Raw genomic sequence first — 9646 nt, 5'->3', positions numbered from 1 at the left:
GGCCTGGGATTCTGCACCCGTGTGGGAGACCTGGAAGAAGTTCCAGGTTCCCAGCTTTGGATCGGCGCAGAACCAGCCGTTGCGCTCACTTGGGGAGTGAATCATCGGACAGAAGATCTTCCTCTCTGTCTCTCCTCCTCTCTGTATATCTGACTTTGTAATAAAAAAATAATAAATAAATCTTTAAAAAAAAAGAAAAAAGAAAATGTAGGTCTCTCTCCCTCTCTGATTTTGTAGGTTGTGTTTCATTTTGTTGATTGTTTCCTTGCTATGCAAAATCTCTTTAGTTCACAGGACTGACCCTTTTCCATTTTTGCTTTTTGGCTTTTGATATCCAAAATCTTATTGCTAAAGTCAATGTTAAAATTATTTTTCTCTTATGTTTTCTTTTATAATTGATTTTAAATTGATTTTTTGCGTGATGCAAAATTAGGGTATTTTCATTTCATTCTTTTGCATATAGTTTTCCACTTTTTTCTCAGCACCATTTATTGTAGATCCTATCCTTTTCAACTGTGTGCTCTTGGCACCTCTACAGTAAATTAGGTGAATGAGTATAGTTTGATTTACTTCTGAGCATTCTGTTCAATGTATTGTTCCCACAATACTTTGGATACTTTTTAAAGATTGATTTTATTGGTTTGAGAGAGGGGGAAAAGAGAGAGAGCAAGCAGAGTGAGGCATTCCATCTGCTATTCATTACTCAATTATTGCAATAGCTGGGCCTAGGCCAAGTGGAAGCCAGAAGCCTGAAACATTGGGTCTCCATGTAGCTGGCATGGATCCACATATCTTCCACTGCTTCCCCAGAAATATTAAGCAAGGAGCTAGATTTTTATGAAGAATAGTTGGGATCTGAGCTGATGCTCCAGTGTGGATACTGGTGTGTAGGCAGTGGCTTAGCCAGCTGTGTCATAATAGTAGTCCCATAATTTGATTCTTACTCTACTTTCAGAGTCTTTGAGAAAGCTCGTTCCTTGAAATCTTGAGAACATGACTGTTTGCCTCCTCCTGTGGAGACTCAGATTAAGTGCTGTTGAACAAATAGGTCCCTACATCAAAATGCATTGCCTCTTTAATCACAGAGCTATACATCAAATGTTTTTTGCAGAAATTTCAGAGTCTATTGATGTCCCAATACTAAGATGAATGATAGCCAACTCTTTCTCCTATCTCTCAGAGTCAGGAAAATTCTGGTAAATGGCAAGGGCTGTTGATATTTGGGGAAAGTTTTTCATTCAGAGCTGTTCATGACTCTCATAAGTCTAAATCCATGGCTAGCCACAGCATTCATTCATTTCAGTAATGTCACCACCCCAAGTCTAACAACACTGGACTTTAACAACACTTTAAGATTATCCCAGGACACTGTGACTCTCTGAGGAAAGTACAAAATATCTTCCAAATTGTGATACATCAGATGTTCTGACAAAGCCCTTTACACTGGTTTTTTTTTTTTTTTTTTTTTTTTTTTTTTAAAAATCCGGTACCCTGTATTACGCAACTTGGTGCTGAATTGCCTTCTGATCACTCTTTCCATAGCATGCAGAAGGCCCTTGAAGATATAAAAGGAATGAATTTGTAATACATTTTTGATAGAAACAATGGAACAATCCTATTACTTTGAAGAATGTATCATTTACATCACATCTTTTAAGTATCATGAAACAATCTGATTTCATGGTTGTCATTGTAATTCAGCAAATAAAGCTGCTTCCTGCAATGCTAGCACTCCATATGGATCCCTGCCCAAGTCCTGGTTGCTCCATTCCCAATCCAACTCCCTGTTAATGCACCTGAGACAACAGTCGAAGACGGCCTAAGTGCCTGGGCCACCGCATGTACATAGGAGACTTGTATACAATTCCAGGCTACTGGATTTGATCTGGTCCAGCTCTGGCCTTTGTGGTCATTTGGGGATTGAAACAATGGATGCAAGATCTCTCTCTCTCCCCCTTCTAATATATAATTCTGCCTTTCAAATAAATAAAATCTATAAAAATAATCTGATTCCCCTAGCTTTAGGCAATTGCCTGTATGTTAACTTATATCTAGGTAAGTGTTAAAACGCTGGGAGAAAAGCAGCCAATATATAGTGAGCACTCTGGACTAGTTAATGGCAAATTTGTGTCAACAATGCCAGTGTGACAGAATGGTTAGCTGTTTTTATTCTTTTTTGTTTTTTGCTTTGTTTTGTTTTGTTTTGTTTAAGATAAGTAAGGATGGTGGGGAATGCCTGGCTGGGACATTCCATCCTGGTCCCAAGGCAGTTGGGCTGCCGGTTGAGGGGGCTATAGATAGCCCAGGGAAGGAGTCTGGTGATGCATTGGAGTGGGAGATGCCGAAGGCATGTTTGACAGGGGAAGAATGACTTCTAGGGTCTTCCATCGAGCCAGCCACTGCACTTGCATGTAGGTAAGGTTATTGAGATGGAGTGGTTTAGGGCAGGGGAACCAGGAGGGCATGTCTAGGTTAAGCCAAGTCACCCACCCTTGTGGGAGATCTGAGCTTGGCTAAACAGCATCACCCACTGCCCACTAGTGCATGCAAAAGCTGGGGACATGCCTTGCTGGGTTAGGCCACAGTACTTGCCCTCGAGTGTTGGATCAGGGGTGGGCAAAGTCAGTCTAGCCTGCAGAATGGGAGTTAACCAGATCTGGGGGCACATTCTCTTGGTGACTTGTGGGCTTGCACAGAGAGCTGGGAGTGGTGACAGGTTGAGCCAAGTTGTACCACGGAATTCACCTGACATGGAAGTCGAGGCTGGGTTGCAGCTCTGGTAGGTGCTCATGAGAGCCAAGGCCAAGCCGGTCAAGGCAGCAGCACCCATCAGCATACATATGAGCTGGGTCCATGGGCAAGTGGGGCTGAGCCAAGCTGCAGCACGCATGAGTGTACATGAGAACCAGATGGGATGTGGAACAGTCCAGATCTGGCTAGGCTGCAGCACAAGCTGGCACATGTGAAAACTGGAGCTGAGGGTAGGTCTCACAAGGATGATTGAGAATGGCCCTGACAACCAGGCCACAGCACCATTGGTATGTGAGAAGACTGAGCCTGTGGCAGACTGCACTGTGCTAGGCCACAGTACATATCAGTTCACATGACAGATATGGCTGGGTATGGAATTGACCAGGCAACTGCATCCACTTTAATGTGCATTGGCTGATACAGGTAATGGATCAAATATGACCCTATACTAGCTGAGGTCACCTCAGGCAAGATTTCTTAGAGGACTTCCAAACTAGATCACTGGACTCAATCCCCAGCCACAGGGAAAATCAAAAAAATATGTGGTCCAACCTTGGAGTGCATAGATCAGGACTGGGCCTACTCCTTAGTTATTGATGGCTGTGCAATGGACAGCAGGTCCAAATGCATAAGGGGAACATGATAGTCAGCTTATTTAGGCCAGCAGGGGACTTGTTGCACTACTCTCCTGGCCAAGCTTCATAAAATATTCCTGGGCCTGGGAATGCACTAAGGTCAGGCTTGGTCAGCCAATAGATCTTGGAAAGATTTACTCAATCCTGGTGTAACAAAACCCATGATGTCTCAAAACTATCAAAACCACTCAAGTAACACCTTCAGACCAGGCTCAGGATCTCTAGGGGATCATCAAATGACTGTCCTCCATCGCCTGGGGGCTGATGTAGTTTGACAGAAAGAAGTAGGCACCTCCCTGACACCTGGCTTCCAGACAAAGGAGAAAGGCAAATTTAAACATAAGGCCCATCCACCTCCCTCCATACTTCAATCCTCCCCATCCTAATCAGAGACCCAAATAGGCAATACATCCCTCTCAGCCATATAAACAATATTAAAAATAAAATAAAACTAAATTAAAAAACAGAAAATGTTCTAAAATTGATTGCAATGGTTGTACAGCTCTATATTGAATTACACACTTTAAATGAGTGAAAACAAAATAATCTGATTGAATTATTAATCTCTACATACCAATTGTGCTACAAAACATTATTCTAATTAAAATAGGCTTATTGTTTTGAGTTTCTATTTGAGAGTCCCCTTTCAGATTCCCCAGCTCAAATAAAAATTCAAAGGAGAGAAAAATGTACAGGTTCAATTATACCAGTTTAAACAAAATGTGAAAATTTCCATCTTATTGTCAGTGACTCAATCTAGCCTTCATCCCAAGTTTATCTCATCTGTCATTCTTCTTAGTAATCTTTTACCCATGACCTTCACTTCAGAGAAATCTTTTGGAGCTTCCACTTACACAAGTTTTACACCTCTCTCCAGGAAATTATAAAACTGTGTGGTATGACAATGAACATAACAGATAAAGAATAAAAGAAGAGGAATGATAAATGAGGTATAAAGTCCCTGGTGTGAGGACACCGATAGCAAATGTCCTATGTGAATCATAAACTGGAAATACAGCCCAGCTTGCAAAAGGCCCCAGGAAGTTCATGGTAGCTTGGTCATCATGTAAGGCCTCTTGTCAAGAGGCCTAAAATCTAAAATAAAGAAAGAACAATAATAATAACTACAGGCTGCTATATATACTTTGAGGCATTCATTTTTAATTCTCTGTGCTTTCTTTCTGTTAAATATTCCTATTTCTCTTTATGGTCTTCCCATTAGTGGATCTTCAATTAAATTCTGATTAGGTAATTCTAATTTGAAATGAGCTTGGGAATCCAAATTTTCTGGTTTGTAAAATATAAGAAGTGTGCCTGAAAGAAGAAAAGAATTGATTTTGTGAGAGGGCATGATGGATTTTCTTCTAAGATTAAGGGTATGAGTTTGGGAACATCTATTTTTGTTTCTGAAAGAATTCATTTTTACTATCTGGTTTCCAATTATATCTCACATTGTGTAGGATAGTTTGTAAGCGACCTTTAGCTATGTGACATATTGTTATTATTCTTTTGTGAATTGACCTTTTGTAGGTTAAAATTACACACAGGTATGCATTCATATTGATTTTTTATACTTGTATATTTTTATGGGACATATATGTATATGTGTACAGAATATAATTTTTCAATGAAGTTTGATACATACATATGAAGTGAAATATGAAAACTTCTAAAAGGTTGTGATGTATTTTATTAATTTTATGTTTGCCTAAGAGATTAACAGCACATCTGTTATAATGATGATATAGCTTAACTAGAGATATCAGACAAAATAGTACAGACTATTTAGTTAACACTCCTCTAGCAGGGTTCCTATTCATAACATGAGCCAAAAGTTCTACAAAGAGATAAATTATACAGTGCTCCATAAGTCTTGATCATATTTAAAAATTTCTTCAGCCTTCAAATCAAACCTATCTCACTTTAATAATAAACATGTTCTTAAATACTTATGTTTATAGGGTATCACCAAGTGAAATACACTAAGGGAGGTGAACACAGCAAGGTGAAGATAGTAAGAATAAGTAAGCCATTTGTACTAACAGAGATTTCTGTTTTCATAAATTTTTCAGAAACTTCTTCCCTCTTCTAATTAATGAAGATAATTTAGACAGAATTGTCATTGTTTTATCAGGTAGAATTTCTTATATTAAGATTCATCATTTATTTATGCTTTATTTCAAATCTGTTTTTTCCCATTAGTTTCACTAAAATTCTGCCAATAACTGTTTATACAAGAAAAAACGTATTATGTTCTCCATTAGCAGCCTCTTGCTAAATCCAAAAATTTCTAAACGAATATTTATTAGCACCTGCATGATAGGTAGCATGTAACAGAAATGTAGGCTTATGTGTCTTCCTGGAAATAATTGTGACTAGGGAAATAATACTGTGAATAGGAAAATACAAGGCAATCAAAGGATTGCACAGCAAAAGGAATCTCGTTTGATCCAGCGGTCAATGAAATTCTCTCTGGAGAAGTGGTATTTTAGTTGAACTCGTGAAGTTGAGAGGACTTAACAAGGTGGAAACAAGGGAAACTGCATTCTAGGAAGCAAACAACTATGCAAGAGTCAAACCTTAGGCCGAGGTTTTATTTTTTCAACTCTGCAATCACTATAGAACTCCTGTTTTATGCTCCTTTTTTTTTGACATTTCAATTTTAGTTTATACACAACATATAACATACATAACATAACATGTCATAGATAACATCATATCATCTTAAATTAAGACAAACATGTGGTATTTAACCTTTTGGGATTGGTTCATTTCCCTTAGCATTACGGTTTCCAGTTTGGCCCATTTGGCCACAAAGAACCGCATTTTGTTTTTTTTAATAGCTGAGTATAGCTTTCTTATCCAATCCTCTGCTGATGGGCATTTTGGCTGCTTCCATGTTTTTGCAATTACTGATTGTGCTTTGACTGGTGCTTTGATTCATGTGGGCCAGTCTTACTGGCGTTAGGTGGTACCTCACTGATGTTTTAATTCGGATTTCCCTTATTGCCAGGGAACTTGAGCATTTTTTCATATGTTTGTTTGCCATTTGGGTTTGTTCCTTTGTGAAACATCTGCCCATTTCTCGTACCCATTTCTTGAGTGGCTTGTTTGTTTTGGTGTTTTGGCTGTTTTGTAGTTCTTTGTATAATCTGGAGATTAGCCCTCTATCGCCTATGTCGTGCCCAAAGATCTTCTCCCATTCTGTGGGTTGCCTTTTTACTTTGTTGATTGTTTCCTTTGCTGTACAGAAGCTTCTTAGTTTGATGAGGTCCCATTTGTTTATTCTGGTCTTGATTTCTATTGCTTTTGGAGTCCTTTTTAGGAAGTAGGGACCTACCCCTAGATCTTGCAGAGTATTTCCAACATTTTCTTCCAAAACTTTAAAGGTTTCTGGATGTAGGTTTAGATCTTTTATCCATTTAGATTTGATCTTGGTGTATGGTGAGAGATGTGGGTCTATCTTTTTGTTTCTACAGGCTATCAACCAGTTGTCCCAACAGCATTTATTGAACATACCTTCCCATTTGCCAGGATTATCGTTTGTCCTTTTGTCAAAGATTATTTGGCTGTATCTGTGTGGGTTCCCGTCTGGTGTTTCTATTCTGCTCCATTGATCTTCCTCTCTATCTTTGTGCCAGTACCAGGCTGTTTTGATAACCACTGCCCTATAGTATGTCCAGAGGTCTGGAACTGTGATTCCCCCTGCTAACTTCCTGTTCTTCAGGATGGTTCTGGCTACTCGTGGTTTTTTGTGTTTCCAGATGAACCTCTGGATCATTGTTTCCAGTTCCGTGAAGAATGTTTTTGGCAATTTGATTGGAATTGCGTTGAATGTCTATATTGCCAAAGGCAATATAGACATTTTAATGATACTGATTTTACCTATCCAGGATTATGCTCTTTTCAACTGCAGTACACAGAATATATAATAGCTAACAATGCCTATTTGAAGTCTAGTGGATATCACCAACTTACTGCTCAAATACCTGCAATCACTGAGGCTGAATGAAGTAGATTAATTTGATAATGAGGGAATCTAATCAGTATTTCAAGTATTATGGCATAGTTTCAAGCATTGAAAGTATACATTCTCAGGCCCGGCGCAGTAGCCTAGTGGCTAAAGTCTTCACCTCACTCGCACCAGGATCCCATTTGAACTCCAGTTCATGTCTCGGCAACCCTGCTTCCCATCCAGCTCCCTGCTTGCGGCCTGAGAAAGCAGTCAAGGATGGCTCGAAGCCCTGTGACCCTGCACCCGTGTGGGAGACCCAAAGAGGCTCTGGACTCCTGGTTTCAGATTGGCTCAGCTCCAGCCATTGTGGCCGCTTCCTCTCTGTCTCTCCTCTCTGTATATCTAACTATCCAACAAAAATAAATCTTTAAAAAAAGTATACATTCTCTATTCTTTCCTTCTGAAACCAAGCTCCTATAATGTAAAAGCAGAACCCAGCCTCGAACCACTTTGGGGTGTTGTTTGGCAAAAATTCCAGCACATTATATGCTTAGCAAACAGCCATTTCTTTCTTTCTTCATATCACTCACTTATACTGTGTATTGCATTTTTTTAAAAAGATATTTATTTATATTGGAAATGCAGATATACAGAGAGGAGGAGAGACAAAGAGGAAGATATTCCATCTGTTGATTCACTCCCCAAACGACTACAACAACCAGGGCTTCCCTTATCCCAAGCCAGGAGCCCAGAGACTCTTCTGGGTCTCCCACTCGGGTGCATGGTCCCAAGGCTTTGACTATCCTCGGCCGTTTTCCCAAGCCACAAGCAGGGAGTTGCTTTAAAAACTAAACATTAATGCTCCACCTGCTCCAGCAGCTCAACTATAAAGAATTTCTCGCCATTCTGCCTCTTTTCTCACGCCAACTAGCAAACAGCCACGGTGCCCAGCCTGAATGGCATGATCCTGAAGACGCACTTCCACAAGGACGGACAGTGGTCACATGGTTCAATTAGCTGGCGCTGAAGAGCTGCAGGTGCAAGGTACAGCAGGCCAGAGCTGGCTGCATTGTACTCCGCCTCTGGCCTCCGGCCAGGCCCTTCTGGCCCATTGTGCGCTGCCCGACCGTGAGGTACCACACGAAGATGTGAGCTGGCCGCGGCTTCAGCCTGGAGCAGCTGAGGTTGACTGGCATCCACAAGAAGGTATCGCGGACCATCAGCATCTAGCTGGACCTGAGGCGGCAAAAAAGTCCACTGCAGGTCAGCGTGCAGCTCCCAAAGGAGTGTAGCTCCAAGCTTATCCCTTTCCTGCACAAGCTCTCTGCCCCCAACAAGGGCGATAGCTCCACTGAAGAACTCAAATGGCCAGTAACGCCCATCCAGAACGTCTACAAGAAAGAGAAATCCAGGGTCACTACCCAGGTGGAGAAGAACTTCTAAGATTTCACCAGTGCCCGCATGGCCCGCGCCAATGCCTGGCTGTTTGGCATCCGGGCCAAGAGGGCCAAGGAAGCTGCAGAAAAGATTGTGGAGAGTGAAAACTAAGGGCTTGTTGGGGATTTGCGTAATAAATTCAGTCTGGCCAGGGAAAAAAATTCTCCAAGTTATGAGCAGATTCATCAGTCACAAGAAGTTTCTGCTTAAAGTAACCTAAATGTATATCTAATAGTCTGCCACTGCCTTATAAACTCTCCAAAAAACGACGTCTCTGAAAATATATTTGAGAATGATGAGTGTTGCCAATTAAATATGAGGCTCATGGTTAATATTGGAGTTACAGAATTCATTGTTTTATGCTACTGGATTATATACTGTTGTCAGATTTATGGTCTTCTTTAAGTTTTTAAATCTTGCTGAGAGTATTCTTACATTGTATTGAAATCCTATTATTGTGCTAATGTATGCTACTGATTTTATACAAAGAATTTTTCATTCAGCCACCCCACTCCTGGGAATGTACCCAAAGAAAATGAATTCAGCATATGACAGAGTTATTCTTACACACATGATTATTGCAGCTCAATTCACAATAGCTAAAATATGGAATCAACCCAGACGTCCTTCAATAGACAAATGGATTAAAAAAAAATGTGGCATATGTACATAATGGAATGCTACTGAGCCAAAAAAAAAAAAAAAAAAAAACCCACACAGAATGAAATACTGTCTTTTGCAACAAAATGGATGCATCTGGAAACTGTTATGCTTGGTGAAATAAGCCAGTCCCAAAAGATAAATATCATATGCTTCTCTTATATGTGATTACAAATAAAGAGAGTACAAAAAATGTAATCTAAATAAG

The 9646-nt window shown here is 40.2% G+C and overlaps 1 pseudogene; it reads left to right on the top strand.

Moving 5' to 3' along the window:
• The first annotated feature begins 2996 nt into the window (after positions 1 to 2996).
• On the top strand, positions 2997 to 8889 carry LOC101531261 (large ribosomal subunit protein eL13-like; annotated as a pseudogene).
• Positions 8890 to 9646: the final 757 nt, after the last annotated feature.

This window comes from Ochotona princeps, chromosome X (assembly GCF_030435755.1).
Source record: "Ochotona princeps isolate mOchPri1 chromosome X, mOchPri1.hap1, whole genome shotgun sequence".
NCBI classification, from domain to species: domain Eukaryota; kingdom Metazoa; phylum Chordata; class Mammalia; order Lagomorpha; family Ochotonidae; genus Ochotona; species Ochotona princeps.
Note: the sequence above shows the minus strand (reverse complement) of the source record. Positions and strands in the feature narration are given on the sequence as shown.